The sequence below is a fragment of the Macrobrachium rosenbergii genome, chromosome 43 (assembly GCF_040412425.1).
Source record: "Macrobrachium rosenbergii isolate ZJJX-2024 chromosome 43, ASM4041242v1, whole genome shotgun sequence".
NCBI lineage: Eukaryota > Metazoa > Arthropoda > Malacostraca > Decapoda > Palaemonidae > Macrobrachium > Macrobrachium rosenbergii.
Window position 1 is genome coordinate 5,809,677 of NC_089783.1, and position 17,500 is coordinate 5,827,176.

Consider the following 17,500-nt stretch of genomic DNA (forward strand, 5'->3'; position numbering starts at 1 on the left):
AACCCACCTAACATAACATAGTTCTTTGGTATGTTTGGAAACATTCAGAAAGGCTTATGACATTTTTATCACACTGTGATTTATATACAATCATGAAGCTACAAATGAATAAGCTTAATATCAAATTTATATACCTCCATTTATTCCAATGGGAATTATCAGGAGAGGAATTTATAAGTGATAAATGGACGGGCACTGCCAGTCTCGATCCCATGACACAGACGCCATCCAGCAACTCCAGTCGACGTTACCACTAAGCCATCAAGAGAGGTATAAATTAATGCCGAGTCTGGTGTACTTTATTTACCTATCGAGAGCGGGAAAACAGTACTTAGCTGGCATTAACCCACCTCGACCATGATAGTTCTGTGGTATGTTTGGAACACGCAGCTCTTTATATGACATTTTTTTTATCACACCGTCATTTATATACAATCATGAAGCTACAAATGTCTCTTAATATCAAATCCACGCTACCTCGGGAATATCCCCGATGGGGAATTATCACCGAAGGGGAATTTATAAGTGATAAATGGACGGGCACTGCCGAGTCTCGATCCCATGACACAGACGCGCCATCCAGCAACTCCAGTCGACGTTACCACTAAGCCATCAAGAGAGGTATAAATTAATGCCGAGTCTGTTGTACTTTATTTATCCGTCGATAGTGGGGAAATTGTACTTAGCTTCGGCATTAACCCACCTCGACCATGATAGTTCTTTGGTACGTTGGAACACGCAGCTCTTTTTATGACATTTTTTTATCACACCGTGATTTATATACAATCATGAAGCTACAAATGTCGCTTAATATCAAATCCACGCTACCTCGGGAATATCCCCGATGAAGAATTATCACCGAAGGGGGAATAAGTGATAAATGGACGGGCGATTTGTATCGATCCCATGAGACAGATCCATCCAGCATACCTCAGTTGCTGGCCGCGTGGTTAAATTAATGCCGGTCACTGTAGTCCTGCAGTTCTTGTCCTTAGCTGGTTCAAGACCAGAGACGATAGTTACTTATTATTTTGGACAAAAAATTCCTCGGTAACATATATAAAAATTATATTATTTGCAGGTAGAATATCTCTTGGATATTACAGGACGTTTTTATCTTACTGAGTGTTATGAATCACGGTGATGATAAAAGTCAAATATGGCTGCCGAGTCTGTGACAAATGCACTACACGGTTAGCATGGCAGGCCTTGCATTTCTTAACACGTGGTGGACCATCGTCTCGATAAAATACAAACGGCCGATCCAATAATGTGAAGCAATCTCTCTTGCAGAGAGGACCCATTAATGCATTGGTTACTTTATTTACCTTGGCCTGTGCCTTGGCATTAACCAAAACTCCAGCCATGATAGGATCTTTAGTACGTTGGAACACGCAGCCTTTTTATGAAATTTTTATCAACATTTTTAAATGCAATCATTACAAATATAATTCTTTAATTTTCCACGCTTTGACCTAAATTTCCCCGATGGGTAATTATCAGAAAATTCTCCCTTTTTCTGATTTTTTCCCACGATTTTTTCCTTTCCATCACGAACTACCACTTGGCCAATATAAATCCTGCCAGTAAATAAGGTTATCCGTCGATAGTGGGGAAAATTGTAAAATACCATTAACCCACTATAAAAATTTGGGTAAATATTCTAAGTTTGACATTTTTCATCACAAGTTTATTATATACATTGTGACAAGAATTTTAAGAATATCCACGCTATTGGAACCGTAACATGATATATTATCATATAATCAAACATATGAATCAAAGATTTTGAATGTCATTCATACCGTTATAAATGCACTGTAGTCCTGAATTATCAAGACCACGTGAACTTATTATCAAAAAAATATTCAGTAACATAAATTTGAATTATTTATCCGAGTATTTGTGTTTGATATTACAAACGTTTGTACCTTACTAGGAGTATATAATGATCTGAAAAAGAATAAATTGGAGTTTGTTTGTTCCTGTTTTTTATGGCAGAGGTTTTTTGGATTTTTAAAATACAAACTGGCGTGTAATTTGTCGTGAACATTCTCATTGGACTCATCTTGGCCAGTGCCTTGCCTTTAAAAACTCCAGCCGAAGGATCTTCTTGCTCAATTTAAATTTGGGTTCAAATGCTTGCTAGAAAATATAATAACCATAATGCCTATGTTAACAACATTCTGAATTGATTGCATAAATAGCCTAACACTTATTTTCTAATATTTTATTTATAAGTCAGAACTAAGGCCAATTAAATATAGTATATATATGATTGCCCAGGTAGCCTATATATATATATATATATATATATATATATATATATATATATATATATATATATATATATATATATATATATATATATATATAAAATCAACTTATAACCCAATCATTCATCTCGTATATATATACGTATATATGTATTTAAATAGATAAGCCATTTGCTTACGTTAATTTGCTTATTTCTGTAAGATCCTGTAACCTAATCTATTGGATTTGCTTTATTTGCATGTATAGAAATGTGTATGCTCAAGTTAAAAAGCTCCATGATAAAATAGTCTTTTTACTTTTTTATTCTATGGGCCCCTTATGATAACGTAAGTCTGGCAGAGTCGTACCTACAATGCTTGCCTCAGGTCACCGGGCACCGACTGGTGATTTCGCTTAACATGGGCACGGCCATTTCTCTGGTTTACCCGTCATATGAGCATTACTATAAACTATTTCGATGAGCGTGGTCTTAATTTGTTGATAATTTTTTACCGGAAGTATTTGGTTAAGGTTCTACAGCTTGGTAAACTAAATATAAGCAAAAGACAGTTTGTCTGAAAGTTACAAATAACAGTAATGCTGCATGATGAAATTCTTAAAAAAAAAAAAAAAAACACGGAATTCTTCGTCTCCTTGTTGAACTCCATACTACAACTCTACTGTCTAAAAGAGAAATACAAGTGATGAGTAATCAATGCTAATATTGGGTCTTTAATATATTTTATCAAAATTGTAGTTTTATATTCCCATAATTGTTCATTCGAACTATTCTCGCTTTGCATTATTTTGATTTAGGAAAAAGTAGGCTTCAATCTTAATTTCTTTCTGAGAAAGGCACAGGATAAGTAAATGGTATGGGAGCATTGGCATTTAACATATCAATAACTTAGTCGAACTTTATTTTGCCCCCCCCCAAAAAAAAAATAATTGGCGAAAAGGAAATATCATAAGAGGCACTGAAACAAGGGAAATGCAGAATTGATCTCAAAGTATAAAGACAGTCGTATGTGCGCTTAACAGAGATATTAACACAGTTTTAACCAGCGATAGAAAGAAATCTTAATAGCAATGTTATTCCTCAATGAATGAATTTCTTCCATTGTTTTTGTTGTTCTAGATCAAAATACTGAGTATGAGTGTCGAGTGGTAGAAAGGCGGGGACGTTATTTTTCAACTCTTGTAATTGCGGGAAATAGAATGGATCACATCTTTTGAACTGTTTTTAACGCAAAAGCTCAAAATAAGTTGAATAAAAAACATAATTGCCATAAGAAGACGTTATAAAACTGACTTAAGACCTTCACAAACGGTGACAAGTTGCGAGGAAATTTATAGCTGCTCTTATATCAGTGATGAATATTTGTTCTATGTAAAACAGAGATGAAAAGGATAAAGATTTCCTTATGGTTTATATTGTGTTCACATCTTACTGTATGATTGCGTTTTGCAGAGAATTCTTTCCTGGATAAAACTGATCCTGTCCGGTAACTGACACCCCAATGACAATCGATGGGAGCTTTCAAAAGTCAGACTGAAATTACCTTTGGGACAAGTAAATAAATATATTGTTGAAGGTCATATCAATTATAATAGGATGTCTTTGAACTTAAAAAAAAATATTGGTTTTTAAGGGGTTCTTGAAGATAAGATTAAATTTGACGTATGGATACATAATACTAAGTACGACAGTAAGTTCCCGTTTTTAGATGTTTATATGTTGGGCGAAAAGCCAAAGATACATACATTACTTTTCTCGGTACAACAAAACTGGATGCCTTAGGCTTAAAAAGTCATTTAAAAACTCTTTCAAGATTTTTTCAAATAGGTGGAACGAATGACAATTTCTACTAAAATAGTTTTGTATATAAATTATGTCTTACATAGTAAAGTCCTACATACATTAAGTTTCAAAGCCAAGGGGCAAAAGCTATTGTGCTTCATTTCTGATGTATTTCAATTTTCTCTGTTTTCAACCTTGAAGATGGGGTTCGTATTTCCAAAATGTTGGTAATCTCTGTAAATGTTCGACTTTCCAGGAGCGACAATGCTAGGCCTATTCTTTATCAGGCAAATATTACTCTACTTATTTTTCGGGACAAAGTAAAACTTTCTAAAATTACTGTCGTTATTTATGCAAGACATTAATAACGTGCAATACTTCATTACCTTACTTTTTTTAATTTCAGCATTTATAAGTAGGTGGACTGATGCATATATCAAGCTATTACTGTTGACTTTCACCCCTATATTATATTCACGCAAAACATGATATAAAATCAACGCCATATATTTCAATTAAAACACGGACAGGTCTGTATCAATTTAAAAAGAAAAAAAGTTTCAACCACGCATAACTTTTATCTTTTTTTATTTATTTTTTTTTTTTTTTACAGCTATAGCTGGAACGGAAGAGATTATTTAACATATTCAGAGAAGCGACGCAGAGAATCTAGTTTGAAAAGGTCTCGATTCAACTTTTGTTTTTGGAAAAAAGTTTTAATGTTGTTTGGAAGATGTCAGACGTTTTTCGGAGACGAAATGGGTTTACTATATTTAGACACTTTTTTATAGGAAAAAAGAACAGTTCTGGTAGAACGATGGTGGACGATATATTCTGAATTATCTTTATCTAATAAGAAAGTGAATAACCCATAGATTTTTCCCAAATTCTCTCTGCGTTACATGAATGAAAATTTTATTATACTTTATACATATGTTTTATGCAAATAACCATACTTACGTAATGTCTTTCATCAAAGTACTAGCATATAGGAAATACTAAGTATCCCCTAATCAGCTGACCCAGTTAAATATCTAACATCCTTCATTGATTATTATGATGAAACGAAATAACTGAGCTGTAAATTCCATTTTGGGACTTAAATTACCGCGATATTTCATTGTGAAAATCATTGACAATGAAAGAAGGTATACTTAATTTTACTTCTTCTTTCTTTCCTTTTCCCTTCTAATTTACTATTACCTTTTCAACCTTGCATATGTAAAATGGCAACACATAAAATTTTCTTTTCAAAATGTGCAACGTCATCATTAAAATATTTTAACTTAAAGGTATGTTAAAAATCTTGTTGGTTTTTAACATGCGTAAGTCTTCACCTTCATGTGAACAGGTTTAAGCCCCTAACTATAATGTGATGATTGTACAGATGAAAACACAGTACAGTTTTGAAGGCGAGGCTGATATACAGTATGTCTGATACCGAACACTGGAACCGTTGACTAAAGTTCTGTAGCTACAGGGATTACCTGGATGCCCTATATATATATATATATATATATATATTAATATATATATATATATATATATATATATATATATATATATATATATATATATATATATATATATATATATATATATATATATATATATATATATATATATGTGTGTGTGTGTGTGTGTGTGTGTGTGTGTGTGTGTGTGTGTATATATATATATATATATATATATATATATATATATATATATATATATATATATATATATATATATATATATATATATATATATATAAATGTAACTATAATTGATTGCTTTTATTTAAATAACTAGCAAATGTCGTCGTTAAATTTTGCTGTTCAATTTCATTGCTGTTAATTACGATCTGCGTTACTTTGCTGTGCGATAAGCAGAAACTTAACGTAAATTGTAAATAGCAGCAATGGAATTGAAAAGCAAAATTAATCGACAATTTACTAGATATTTTTTGAAAAAAATATATATAAAATATATATATATATATATATATATATATATATATATATATATATAACCTATAGCTATATATATATCCTATATATATATATATAATCGTTAATAAAAGACATACATACACACACACACACACACACACACACACACACACACACACACACACACACACACATATATATATATATATATATATATAAAGTGATATATATATATATATATATATATATATATATATATTATATATATATATATTACTATATATATATATATATATATAATATATATATATATATACTATATATATATATATATAAAGAAAAATATATATATATATATATGTATCCTTATCTTTCATTTTTAACTGTCATTATCCTTCTTAGCATCAGTTTTGTCTCGTAACTTGTTTTGAAAAATACTGAGACACATTAACAAATGTTAATTGGAAAAAATTAACATGAATTAGACATGGGAATAAGACAAGTAATTAAGAATAAAGTGACTGGAACGACGCATACAGAGAGGTATTAAGAGTTAATAATATATTAATTCATTTTATAGAGAACATCCTCAAACTACCGCAAGAAATCATTAGGAAAAAAATTACTGTCAGCAAATAACGCTGGTAAATGCTTAGAAACCTTCGGGAAACACAGCAACTGAGGCGAAGAAAAATCCAATATTCTTCTTTAAAAAGCTGTCTAACATAGATATGTTTTGAGACAACGCCAAGAGCTTAACTAAAAACTGAGCCCAGTATTTACAAGGACACTTGCAGATGGCACATAGTTGACACTTATTCATATTAATAATGAGAAAGTATATCCAACTGGAACACGAACCAGTACGTTCGCTTACCATTAAATAAACAAGATAGAAGCAAACGCACATTGGAAATAATTATTCATACACTAACTATTAAATCACACGACCACACACCTACAGGTGGACACACGCGCGCGCACACACACACACACACACACACACACACACACACACACACACATATATATATATATATATATATATATATATATATATATATATATATATATATATATATATATATATATATATATATATATATATATATATATACATATACATATTGTCGAGTATCCTATCATACACCATCTTGTAGCCAATAAGTCAAATGAAGTAAGGGCCAAGCAACTAATTCATTTAAATAAGTATGATTCACTGAAGGCAAATTCGCCTCTATAAAACCTCTCTCTCACCACTGCCTTTGGGGGAAACCACTTTCAACTCTTTCTTTTCCAGGTGCTGCCGGAAATCCTTAAATTGCAGGTGCGGACCCGTTCAGAGTTAATTGTCGCCTGAGGCAGGTCAGCTGGTGAACTGAAGATGTGAACTCCACCATCTTGGAGGTCAAGCCATGCGAACTCGCATTGCCATGTGGGCAGAATGATCCCAACACCACCTAGGAGGAGGAAAAATGTAAATCCTGGAAGCTATGAAATTATAAAGGGTCTTGGAGAGAGATGCTCAGCCTTAGAATTGCTCATGTGCTGCCATAGGACGGATGCCCTGTCCCTTGCTCCATTAAACTGCCTATTTCTAACACATGGCTGGCAGTAACCAAAGTAACCTTAAATGTGGAATTATTCACTTGCCCTCCCTTTCGCTGGCCCCCCATAAGAAGAGAACCTCAGTTCCTAAATAAGGTAAAGTACCAGGATTTAAGGGTTTTTTCAAGTCACGTTTCCTATCCGTCTTTAACTATTTTCTGCTTCTCTTTTCATAGTGTGATATACCTATAGTGAGACCTGAATTATTTTTTACATTTTGTGCTATTTAACTTGCAAAGCAGTGATGAGAAGTGTAACATAATCATATGATATTCGAGTCAATGGAATCGAGTTCCATTTAGGCAACTTCCATGCAATTCCTCAATTCCTTCATTACAATGGTAGTTTCGGTTGAGTAACCATAAGTGTTTCGATTACAGATTAGGGGTTAGTCAGCTGTGGATCTGCGTATCATCTTGCGTACGTAGTGGTCCCAACTACCTCGTTTTCAACGCCTTTGAAACGGGCACCCCATTGCGTTTCCTCCAGTAAATTCCCAGTCATTTGCTCTTCATCTTATTACACCAGAATTACACTACCATTCTTCTGATGTGTTTTCTTTTGTAAATATAATTAATTAAGCTAAACCCCTGAACTTACCTAATCACTCCCTCTTGAAGTCGGCCTTCATCCGTATTTTGCTGTTTATAATTTTAGCTGACCTCAAGGTCAGAGTCCAGATTTTTGTGGTAATTAAGGTAAATTTTGTATCAGCCTAGTATACCCCATTGATCTAGCAAGACCCCAGCTTTAAAATTATAATGCTGGTAATCTACTGTCAGTATTTTTTGCAAGATAGCGACGTACAAGCCCTCATTGCACTCGCAATTATCAGCTAAATAGCCTGGCTAAAAGCTGGTTGCAAGACAAGAAACGAACCTCCATCTTGTTACTGTCAATTCCCATATAAGCGCACGTGATCCATGTCAACAGTAAATATCGTGTTATTATTTTTATTTTTTTGTTAGGTACAAACAGAATTGTGACTGAAATAGAGTTACGAATTGTTAGTACACGTGCATACTTTCCAGTTATAGAGAAGAGAGAGTTATTAACCTTTACACAAGTTTTGAAGCCTAATGCATGATAGCTTGCTTGACTTTCATAACAGGCTAACTAGGAAAAGGGAAATTACGAAGAATGTAACGGAAATAGTACAGGTATTTTCTTCCCCATGCGCTTCGGACAATTTTTCATTCAAAAATCCTAGTTAGGCACACATTACAGCCCAAGCGGTCTGACACAGTACAGTAATTTTTGTTTCGCTGGATTTTTAATCTCTCTCTCTCTCTCTCTCTCTCTCTCTCTCATAGAGGTTAAGAATTCGTTAGCCAAAGATATTATTCTTTCCTACTGAATAAATCTCACAAATACGCAAAAGTTTGTTCAGGCCATGCTGGCCGAAAATCTTGGCTAGTACTTGCATTTGTTTAAATTACTCTATAAAAGAAACGCACACAGTAAATTCCACTTCATTCAAATTTTCACAACAAACAGGCTGTGAGAAAATAGGTGCAGCTCATTCATTCTCCTAGATGAGAGGATATCTTCCGAAATTTTTTGGTCATCTCATTAAAATTTGCGCAAAGCCTCGCTCGGCCAGGTGTTCAGCTGAGCCGAGACGGCTTTTGTATTTGTTTGCTGTATTTGTTGGTTGTTTCTCTTCACGCGCACGTGCTGAACTGTCCCCTGACCCATGAGATGCTAATGTAAACACGCCACTCACTTTCTTAATCAGGTCTTTAAAATACAGTAAATATTTTTTTCCTTTTCCCTTAAGGACGTGAGATAGCCTTGGCAGTACCATTTGCCTGTGCATGGTATATTAAGTTTTTTTGTACTCGCCATTTTCCAGTGATTTTTAATATCGTGCTTTCGAAATAAACACATTCTTTACTTATCGCATTTTATGCATTTTTCTCTTGACTGAGAAGCCAGCTACATTGTATCTCTCACGCATTTAACTGCGTATATTTAGAAGCTACTGCTTCCCACTTGCCAAGAGCAATACAATTTTATAATACTTGCTGAACAGAAAGCATAATCATTCACTGCCGAAAGTAATACTATTTCATTCTAAATGCTGTCACTGCCAGCGTGATCAGTCATTCATTCATTTAATTGCGTATTTTAGAAGCTACTGCTTCCTATTTGCCTAGAGCAATACAGTTTCATAATAATTGCTGCAACCGCCGGCATAATCATTCAATTACGCATTTAATTGTGTATATTTAGAAGCAACTGCTTCCTATTTGCCCAGAGAAATTTTGTGATATTTGCTGCGACAGCAGCATAAGCATTCATTCAGGCATTGTGACTATTTATGTGAGCAAGTAAAAATTCAAAAGCTTATTAACTGGTATTCAATTCTACGTAAGCCTGTTATTTTAATCGCATCCGCCAGCTCCGACCATTCTCTGTAAATCATTATTTAAGGCTTTTATTAAACCTTGTGCTAAAATCCAAGTCCATTTCGAGACTATATTCGTGTATTTCGCACAATCCAAGTCCTTATGGGACTGATTATTCCAGTTCATTAGAACAACCTTGGGTCTTCTAAGGCATAAAAATCCAAGTCCATTTCGAGATTTTATATTCGTGTATTTCACACAATCCAAGTCCTTATGGGACTGCTTATTCCAGTTCAGTAGAACAACCTCGAGTTTTTTTAGACATACGGAATTAGTTCATTAGACCAACCTTTAGTCTTACGAGACTCCAAATCGCTCATTTAGCACAAACCCTAAGTTCTCAGGAACCCAATTAATCATGTTCAGTGGGCACAAACCGTTGTTCTCCAGAACACCTTAATTTCCCGCTATCCCCGGCCAAGCCCGTGCATGAACTAAAATCCAAATTACGTCTTTCGAGACATATTAAAATTCGTTCATCACGAGCAACTAAATCTTACTTAGACATTAAAATTCGTTCATCACGAACAACGGAGTATTTTAGACATATTGAAACCAGTTTATCATGAACAAACTTGAGTCTTTTCAAACACCCTGAGTCTTTGCAAACACCCTGAAATTTGAGTCTTTTCAGACATTAATTAACCCTTTAACCGTTTAGAACGTATATATACATAGCGTGCCAAAGCTGCCTGAGCCGTTTAATACGTATATATACAGGGAGCAGATGTTTTGACCGTGGCGTTTAGTACGTATTTATACGATCGATTTTTCCTGCCTGCCTTTCAGGTTAATCCACTAAAATATGTTTTCTCTGGGTCACAGGAAGTGTTGTTGACCATATCCAAGCAAAAACACTTCTTTCTGAACCCCCTTTTATCATAGTTTTCCTGATTTTTTATATCTAATGCGGAAATTCGCTAGTCACTTGGCGACATCGCTATGTAGGGAGCCAACACTTTGCTGGGCTGGTTCGTTCTCTTACATGGAATTTTGGTCTTTCGACGCATGGGGTAGAAGGCTATAATCCTATCTAATCCAACTTAGTATCAGTAATGAGTTACTTTCTTTTCTGTTCTTTTCCAGCTCTAGCACAAATGAAACCCGATAAGTAATTGTAGTTTATTGACATTATTCCAACTGAAATATGAAAAATGTTCGCCAAGCCATTATGAAAGCTTTTGAAACAACTTCTGACCGTTGAAGGAAAAGGTGTGGAAACGTGCCCGAGAAATCAGGCCAAACCTGGTCTGAGTGGATCTTCAAAAAGACCCAGGCCTTAAAACGATGGCTAGAATCTCTCAATTCTTCCAGCTCTCACCAATCATCTATGCGGTAAGGCGCCTAAGACAGTGGCCGAGTGCTGTCGCTGGGCTGACGTCTGGAACACTAATTATCCTCATCTTAGTTCCCATGGGTGAAAATTATATCCTTCCTCGCCGGCCTCATCCAGCTCTCAGCAAACTTTCAAAAGTAGGCAACCCCCGAAGAAACCAGTGTGTGTGGATATTGCAAAAGAATAGGGCAGCCCACTGAGCATTGCAGTTTCAAGGCTGAGAGCAAGCTAGAAAATCCCTTTAAGTACTCAAATGGTACAATGCCCCAACAAGCCACGTCTGGCTCTTGGATGAAAAGTAAAGGGCCTGCTCCCTCCAGTGGGGTAGTGCAAACAAAGATTATAGCAGGAGTAATTATTGCCCCACTTGCAAAGTTTATGGGCACTCTGCCCAATGGGCAAAATGCCCTAATAAATCAAGTATATCCCCCATTGCTTTGGCAGTTAGAAATTCTAAGTCTGTGGGCCCTCCAGCTGAAGGTCCCATATATGTGGCACCTCCTCAAGGTAGCTACCCTGCACGCCAGGTCAAGGCATTTGATGACTCTGGTGCGCAAATTTCCCTCATAAGGAAAGACAAGGTTCACTATGGAACTAACATTAACTGACGTAGACTTGTCACCATTGAGGGTATCAATCAATTTAAGATGATAATTCCTACTGTTCTGTTGAGAGTTACAATATATCATAAATCCAAAATCTGCAACCTTGCCATATATATATATATATATATATATATATATATATATATATATATATATATATATATATATATATATATATATATATATATATATATATATATATATATATATATATATATATATATATATATATATATATATATGGCACAATCAACAGCAGCAGCTTTGGACTTTGTAGAGGTCTGTGGTGCGGGTTCAAATCCGCAGCCGACTGATCAGGAGGCGGACACTTTGCTATCCGTGTAGACACCCTGGGATTATGTATGTAATCAACGGATAGGTTTGCTTAAAAACCAAATGGGTGTTACAGACTAAATACACACACAAAACAAAGCCACTCCAACATCTAAAACATAACAAACATCTCACACGTCTTGAACTCTCGACCTACCAGCGCAACAACTTCTCGAGGCTGGGAGAAAAGGGCGTTGGGTCTGGTATGATACATGTACCATACGCTACCGGGGTCTAAGCGATGTCAGGAAGGGCAGCCGATCGAGACTACGGTCTACCCCAAAGCCAAATCAAAAGTCCTTCAAAGAAGGCATCGTGCTTACCCCATACAAAAATTGGAAAAAAGCACGTTAAAAGAAGAAGAAGAAATATATATATATATATATATATATATATATATATATATATATATATATATATATATATATATATATATATATATATATATATATATATATATATATATATATATATATAAAAATAAGTCTAAAAGATGCTCACGAGAGAGAGAGAGATAGGAGGGTGTAAATGCGGTAGGTAATACTATGCATATGGGTAAAACCTGGAAAGGTTAAGAAGATATTTTCGGGATATGCTTGTCGCATATTCATAGTAGGAATTATCGATACCGTAGAACATATTGTACAGATGGAGAGTCTACTTCGCTCAAGGTTAAATATATATATATTTTTTTTATGTTGAACCATTGGAGGTAAAGACTGACTCACTTTAATATAAACCAGACAAAAGATAGAAAACTTAGAACTGTTATATTGAGTATAGTAGTTTGCACTGATAGTGTCAGTGCACCATGTTTTATGTATAGGCTCTGTTATAAAAAAACTCTGAGGAAACTAAAACTAAGTGACTTTTTTGAGGAACCTAACATAGGCTTCTAAAGTTTAGAATCTGAAAATATAGAGAAGAAATTGAGGTACATTCCGGGGATATAGCAAAGATTTGTTAAATGCATATTATAACAAGGAACCAAGAATAGTCATTTACAAGATTGAAGAAGTCTACTGTGATGAATTTAAATTAGAAAGACTGAAAAGAGGTAGTTAAAATGCTGTAGAGAAAGTTATGTCAAAGTTATTTAACTGTTATCACTGAATTATTATCATGGAAAACTTTTCCCTAAATACAAAATTTATTCTTTTTAAATATAAGAATTAGACAATCACGAATCTTAAAAGAAACTGGACACCGGAAAAAAAAAAATCCACGAGAAATGATTTCTGCCAGACCTGAAGTGATCTCCGAATCGATCGTGAAATATACAGGTGATATGTCATTACAAACATTTTGGGTCATAATATTCAAATTGAAAGCATACCAGAAATATGTGTAGTAATTTAATGACATCGGAGTTTTACTAATATAATGTTGACATTCTGGCAAATTTTGCTTTGACTGTGTTTGAGCTTCGCGCTCTGCACGGAGGTTTGAAATTTCGCAAAAGATTCAGAACAATCAATCGAAACAACTTTAAATACACTAGCTTCAATGAAGATTTTATAAAAAAGCAAATCACTTAGCGATATCATCAAAGTCAAAAGGTTTAGCACATTCCCTACTGATTTGAGATAATAAAATGAGCATATCACAAACTTAAAGATATCAAGAAGATTAAGTTAAACATCTTTTTATCTGAGTAAGGTCTTTGGGCCTCTAATTTATCAAAGTGTTTTAAAGTGGCAAAATCTCCTCGTAATGCGACAATCGATTCTCATTTTTAAAATCTGAAATCGTCGGTAGTATCAATAAAGATATCCAAATACATATTCTATCGTAAATTTAGAAAGAGACTTCCTTATTTAAGGTATAACTATGGAGCTCCAAAGCTACACAAGCAGGGCAGCCTTTCTAGACCAAAAGCTGTTGAGCCGAACAGAATGGTAAAGCAAATGGCAATCTTGCCAACTGCAAAGAGGAGCGTTTGTTTTCTTTGTGAAACTGAACAACAATTGTAGCAGAGTCAGAGACCAATGGGAAATGATATTAACTTGCTTTCTCTTTCTATTTGCTTGAAATTTTAATATATTTACCTCTCTTCCAAACATTCTATTAGGCTTCTCAGCCATAATGAAAAATTCAGATATGCAAGAACATTTATAATAATTTCTCTCTCTTTCTGCCTGAAATTTTACTCTCTATGGCTCAACGTACAAAAGCCTACAGTCACAATAACTTCTATTAGCTCTCTCTCTCTCTCTCTCTCTCTCTCTCTCTCTCTTCCTAATGATGAACAGTTTAACTACCACCCATGAAACATGCTATTTTGCAAATCGTTCCCCCCCCCCCCTCTCACTATTGACCCGGGCATCACCCGCTTTAAATCCCATTTAATCCGAATGTCTTTTTCATCTTTTCTTGCAACTGTTTTCTTTATGCTTGCTTATTATGGCTGTACACGTACAACCAAATAAACAAAAGTTTCATGCAAAGCACAATTAATAGATAAATGGTATATGAAAACTCCATCACCATGATGCCTCTCATTGAAATATTAAACAATTTTGAATGCCTTTCGTTTTTGGTCTTGGACTGAAATGACTGAAACTATGCTTTCGTGTATAGTAAAAGCATTGTTTACAGAGCTTCAGCAAACCTTGTTCAGGTGTTTCTAAAGTAGAAATAAGTGAATGAACATGCTCCAACGTGTAAAATGGCTAGAAAAAAGGGGGTAATGAGACCTAAAAAGTAAAATGGCGAAGGGAACAAGTAAATATGGGTGTGTAATTTGCTTTGTCAAATAGCAAAAAATATAAGCTGATTGGATCAAAGTGAAAGTAAAAAAAATTCACTTCATTCACAACTGGTTATTGTACATTCTACTAAAAGATTTATACAGATTTCACTGCAGTGCTACTTAAAAAGGAAACAAAAACGCACAATATCATTTTGAATAAAGCTACGTATAAATCAATGTTTTCTGCAAGAATTACTAGAGTGTTGGCAAAGAAAACCGCTTTTTTCGATAAAAATTAAATACTTCTGAGGAAAATTAAGATATTTGTTAACAAGTATGGGGTGATCACAAAAAAGTAAACAGTTACCAATGATTTATTAAACAAAAATTTAACATGATACTCACAGCTCCGCTGGGGGTTTTGAGAGAAAAACCTTTTAATTTATTTAAATAGAATTGCAGGTGTTACCCGGCATATGTGAACAAGGTTATAAAATTCTTCCCAAAGCGTTGTTGACATGTCTCGTCTATTGCGCAGCGAAGTCAGCTTCCATGAAAGTGATTTTGAAACGACTCTCTCGACTGCCTTTTTATGACAGCCAAACGCAGGACGTCGTTTACGGCATCATGATTAAAATTTCAGTAGGTCTTCCACAAAACTCTTTGTTGTAGATGTCAATATTTTACTTAGTTCTCTAATAATTAGTTGTGAAACAATCTGCCACTTTTATAGTCACCTTTCATTCCATTCCCATTCCTAACCACTCTATTAAATATTTTGGTATGAAGGTCATGTTATCAAGTCACTAACGGCAAACTTTGCTGCTTAATTTATTAAATGCTTTATTTTTGCCATGTGGGTTTTATGAGACGAACCTCAGACCCACAAACATTGGTTCAGAACACTCAGCGCCAACTGTGCCGAATTGATGGCTCATCAGCGGCTCAGATTATACGTGCCGGAAATTCTAAACCAATTTCGAACGAAGGAGACTTTGCTGCGCCGCACTATGATTCCCCTTCAAACACAGTCCATAAACTCCAAACAGCAGGTGGAATCCAGAATACACAACAAGAGCACAGTAACAACGTAAATGAACATGTAAAATGTTTAATATCGCACCCTAAATAATCTTGATTATAAAGATTCTCAAGAACAAGACAACAGTTACTTCTTTTCGTTCTTAACTTTTTTTTTTATTTAAATCACAAGAATAATAAAATGGTATGAATTTATTTTAGGAACAAGAAAGGAGGCGAAGTGAAATTTGCCTACAATTTTATTAAGTACTTCGGATAATGGCAACCCAACACCATAACCAGATAGAAACTATCATTAAATACATATCTCCTATTCTGCACTTAATAAAACGCACATGCACACACAGACACGAGCACACACACCATATATATATATATATATATATATATATATATATATATATATATATATATATATATATATATATATATATATATATATTGCAACCACCATATATATATAAAAATATACAGATATTATATAAATACATTGTCTCCGATGTGTGTGTGTGTGTGTCCCGTGATGTGTGTGTGTCTTTACTGTAATATCACAGTATAATATGAAGATATAAAAGCATCTTTCTTTCGTATAAAACACTATTTGAACGTTCTCGGAAGATACCACGCAAAGAAAACTATATACTGTATATATATATATATATATTTCGAGCACTTCCTTCTGTGTAATATGAAAATAAGAAGGCCTGTTCACTGGTAAAATATGGACAGATGAAAAATTACATATACAAACATGAAGGTGTGGCCTTATAAATGCAAAGCATATGTAAATTCCCTAGTGTGGCATTGCTCCCCGATGGATCTGCAGGTCATCTTCTTCCAAGTTTTAAGGTGTCAAACAAGGAGGAAAATAAACAATTCCCCAACCAGTGTTTTGGCCTCATCAAGTCCCTTTGCTTACCGACGCGTCTGGTGGTCGTGTGCTAAGCGTCTGGATGGGATAATGTTTATTGGAACACCTTCTTTGTGAGAAGATTTTTATTCGGTCTGATAGATTAACCCATCGATGTCGTCCGATTTCCAATGTCCTTCTGACAAGTTCATATCGTTGGTTTGACTGATGGTAGCAGATTTCAGCAGAGCACAAAAGATATCTTTCTTTCGTACGAACAGCTACTTTTGAAAACCAGCCCAGCCCAGGAGGACTTCAATTTATGGAATGGTCTGTATCTCTGATATGGAGGCCTGGTTTTTGAAAATTGTAACCCACGAACTCTCCACAGAAGCGATACCATGGGCCTTCTTATTTTCATATATATATATATATATATATATATATATATATATATATATACAAAGAAAATTATATACTGTGTATATATATATATATATATATATATATATATATATATATATATATATATATATATATATATATATATATATATATATATATATATATATATATATATATATATAAGGCCTTCTTCATGAGATAAATTACGTAAACTCAAGGGTACTCTTA